The 4,440-nt window shown below is 35.6% G+C and overlaps 1 long non-coding RNA gene across 1 annotated transcript; it reads right to left on the bottom strand.

Annotated features, from left to right (window-relative positions):
* Positions 1 to 2,011: 2,011 nt before the first annotated feature.
* On the bottom strand, positions 2,012 to 2,707 carry LOC121215593 (uncharacterized). The gene is made up of 2 exons (XR_005911523.1): positions 2,594 to 2,707; positions 2,012 to 2,283 (listed from the first exon to the last, which is right to left on the bottom strand). It is a non-coding gene; the product is annotated as an uncharacterized lncRNA (long non-coding RNA).
* Positions 2,708 to 4,440: the final 1,733 nt, after the last annotated feature.

Here is a 4,440-nt window from a genome sequence, read left to right as displayed (position 1 = left end):
AACTTATGAAATTATTAAATTGTTGCTTGCGAAGTAGTCTAAGTGCTTGGAAATAGAGACACTACACCAAAAGAGGCATTTATCGGCGTCTATAGCGGTGTTTTAAAACAAAACACCGCAAAAAATCGAGCAATAGCGGCGAGTGTTAAAAAACGCCGCAAATTATAAGCAATAGCGACGATTTTCCAAAAGCGCCGCAAAAGAGTTAGGTAAACGGTACCGTTTTCTTGGTCAGCTTCAAAGACATTAGAGGCGCTTTAAACAAAACGCCGCAAAAGTGAAGCATTAGCGGCGCTTTTACAGAAGCGCCGCAAAACTGATTAACAGATGACGCCGTTTTGATTTAGGTTTGATGACATTAGTGGCGTTTATAAGGAAACACCGCAAAAGATCATGTATTAGCGGCGCTTTCCCAAAGCGCCACAAAATTTTTTACCAAACGACGTCGTTTTCTTGTTGAGTTTTAGACACAATAGTGGCGCTTTAAAGAAAGCGCCACTGAAGTCAATCATTAGCGGCGCTTCAGAGGAAGAGCCGGAAAATGTTTTAAGCATACGCCGTCTTAGGGACAATAGTGGCGGCTCTTTCCTGAAGTTCCACAAAAGATTTTACCGAACGACTTCGTTTTCTTGTTGAGTTTTGACACAATAGTGGCGCTTTAAAGAAATCGCTGCTGAAGTCAGTCATTAGCGGCGCTTCAGAGGAAGTGCCGTAAAAAGTTTTAAGCATACGCCGTCGTTTTCTTTGTGCTTAGGGACATTAGTGGCGCTTTGCTAAAAACGCCGCAAAGGTCAACCATTAGCGGTAATATTTTTAGGCAAACGACAACGTTTTCTTTTTCAGATTTAGAGATATTAGTGGCGCTTTGCTAAAAACAACGCAAAATTCAATAATTAGTGGCGCTTTTACGATAGCGCCGTAAAATTTTTTAAGCAAGCGACAACGTTTTGTTGTTAAGGTTTAGGTACATTAGCGACGCAACTTTAAAAACGCTGCAGAAGTCAAGCATTAGCGGCGCATTCTGTTAAGCGGCGCATTCTGTTAAGCGCCGCAAAAAGATTTAAGCAAACGACGTCGTTTATTTGTGGAGGTTTAGAGACATTAGTGGCGCTTTGTAGAAGCACCGCAAAATTCAAGCATTAGCGGCGCTTTTTTAAAAGCGGCGCAAATTGTTAAGCAAAATAATACGTATTGGCGGTTTAGGGATTATGGATTTAGGCCTTACAGTTTATTATTTATTGTTTAAGGGTTGCGGTTTAAGGTTTATAGTTTATATATGTTTTATGATTTAGGGTTTATATATGTTCTATGATTCAGGGTTTAAGGAATATGGCCGAGTTAGGGGTTTAGAGATTACGGTACAATAGTTGGGGTTTAAGGTTTAAGTGTTTAGGGTTAAGGGTTAGGGGTTTATAGTTAATGTTTTATGATTGAAGGTTTAGGGGATATGGTTAAGGGTTTATGTATTATGGTTTGTGGTTTATCATTTGAGGTTGGGGCTTAGGGTGCAGGTGTTAGGGGTTAAGGGTCATGGTTTATAATTTACAGGTTTAAGATTTAGGGTTGAAGAGATAAGTGGGTCCAGGTCAATTTAGGGTTTAGGGTTTATACGTTATTGTTTAGGGTTTGTGGGTTTAAGGTTTAAGAGTTAAGGGTTTAAGGTCTAAGGAATAGAGTTTACGGTTGATGGTTTTCAGGATAGGGGTTGTGGTTTAGGGTTTAAGTTATTTAGTATTTTTGAAAAATACAACCTGACTTCACCGAATTAAATTTTTAAATTGAAGTTTTAGAAAAATACAAACACTATATACGGATTAAGTTCCTACCTTAAATTTTAAGAAAAATACCATCACTAAAAATCAAATTTCCCATTTAATAGAATTAAAAATAATATTGTCATATTGTTGTATGATATTTTAATTTTTTAAAATTATTAAATGTAATACCCAAATTTTGCCCGGCCCGAGCCCAACTACTAAAACCCACATACATTTTAGAATAAATAAATAAATAAATAAAGTCCAAATGTCCATTACAGCAGGCCTAATAGGGCCCAAATCAGTCCAAAAAAAACAACCCAATATCCCCAGCCCGTTAAGCCCAATACCCTGGCCCAACTGGTCTAAACTAAATGCCAGAAACCGTAGGCATTCAGCCCTAGCACGAGCCGCAACAGCAGCCTCCAGCGCCGCTCTCTCCAGCCGCCACAATCGTAGCCTCCATGCGTCGCGCCGAGCCGTGCCACGTCCTCGTACGATACCTACAACAACCGGCAACAAACACCTGCAAAACAAGCAGAGACGGAGCGCAACAAAGGCCAAAGCAGAATAGCAAAGGAAAAAAATAGCAAATTTTTAGAAAAAATTCTTGTAAATTTTGATTTTATTCACGGCTATATAAAAGCTGTTTTGGAATTTGTAAAAGGATCCTTTTTACGTATTCAATAGAATATAAAAAAAAATCAAAGCGATAGACGGAGTTCTAGAGGTTTTTTTTCTTCTATTTTATCTCTGCATTTTTTTTCTTTTTTGCTTTTTCTTTATTATTATTCGAAGGTAAAAAAAAAGTAGTAAACAGAGGAGGAGATACTTACCTCGGGGGTGGGAGCACCGCATCTCGGCTCACTTCGCTGCAATCGGAGTCTGGGCTGGATGAGCAGGGTGCTGGAGCGGCGCGACTCTGGACGAGAGGAGTTTTTTAGTTTTTTTTTATCTTTTTCTTTTCTTTTCTTATTAAGGTAATAGGGTTAATGTTGGGTTAAGTGGGGAGATGAGAAACGACGCTGTATTGCCTGATTCAGTGGCTTTTAAACGGTGCCGTTTTGGGCCTGCAACCCTCGTGTGTGACTCGACCCGGGAAAGGATCAGCGCGTTTTGTGACCATTGGGCATATTGCGCAAAAGGTCCTTCTGCTCTTGTAGGATCTTAAAATTGGTTCTCTTTTACTTTTTAATTTGTCGCATTTTAGTCTGTGTCAAGGTGTTGCGTTTTGGGGAATGGAATAATTTCCAATCTGGCCCCATTGTAATTTGCGAATTGCAGCTTAGCCCCCCGTGTTTTTTTTTTAAATTATATTCGTGGCCCTTTAGTTCTGTTCTAACTGTTGTTTAGTCCCTCTTGCATTTTTTAAACCATTTAATTATTTTTATTATTATTGCTATTATTATTTTTGTCACTATTTATTATTGTTCTTATTATTATATTTGATTATGTTTCTATTTATCTATATGTATATATGTTACTTTATTATTTATTATGATTTTTAGACCATTTTTATTATATATATGTACATAGGTAATATATTATTCAATTTTAAACGATATATATTTTATACATATAACTTTCATTAAAATTATTTTTTTACCTCACATGATGTTGTCAGTTTTATATTATTTTTTATTTAGTACGTAATACTCTTTTAGGTTAAGTATATACTATTTTGTATGTTATATTTCACATGTTTTTTTAACTCTATGTTTGGATTCCTTTTTTGAAACTCTCATATATGTATTATTTGTTTTAGATTTATTTTTGCGTACGGTTTATCAATGATTATTCTCTTTCTTTCACGCTATTTATTTCTTAAGTTATATTTAAATTTGTATGTTCTATTTATGTTTATGTAAATTTGCTTGGTTTCAATTAGTTTTCTATTGCTTGCCAATGATGGAATTTGTATGATATGTGGTTGAGATAATTGTTGCTATGCTTGTTTGTATTTTATCTATTGATTATTTGATGTTATTTACAAACCATCCTTTATGTTGTACGTCATCATTCACCCGCCTTTTATTTCATTCAAAAGTTGCATATCGTTTAAATATCAAAATTATTTATTCGAAAATCTTCAAAATACTCGAAGTTTGGAATCCTCGAGAGAATTGAGCCCTAACGTATTGGGTTCCATTTTTCCTCGTCGAATCTAAATAATCGAAATTTTTTTCAAACATACAAATTTCAAATAAAAACTCATTCTCGGGAATTCGACACGTTGTGTCCTAATGCATTGGATATGACATGTTATTTTCTCGAGACGAGGATTTTAAAGATAAAAGCAATGTTCCATATTTAGGAATTTCATGAAATCGAACCCTAACTTACTGGGCTTTGATTTTCTTATTTGACCCAAATAATCGGATATCCTTCTCAAAATGCATAGGTTTTAAAAGTCAAGAGATAAACTTAATTTTGAGGATTTAAAATGTTGCACTCTAACTTACTAAGTGTGACGATTTATTTCTTTGAATTAAGTGAATCTCATCGCCCAATTCATTTTACTCAAGTTTTCTTTTCAAAGGATCGTATTTTAAAATCTTTTTGAAATTTCAATATTAAGACATTAAACAATCGATTCGGTACCAATTTTGGGCGTTACGAGGGTGCTAACCCTTCCTCGTGCGTAACCGACTCCCGAACCAATTTTGTCAAAATTCGTAGACCT

This window comes from Gossypium hirsutum, chromosome D03 (assembly GCF_007990345.1).
Source record: "Gossypium hirsutum isolate 1008001.06 chromosome D03, Gossypium_hirsutum_v2.1, whole genome shotgun sequence".
In the NCBI taxonomy this organism is placed as follows: Eukaryota; Viridiplantae; Streptophyta; class Magnoliopsida; order Malvales; family Malvaceae; genus Gossypium; species Gossypium hirsutum.
This window is presented reverse-complemented; position numbering and strand designations above follow the sequence as displayed.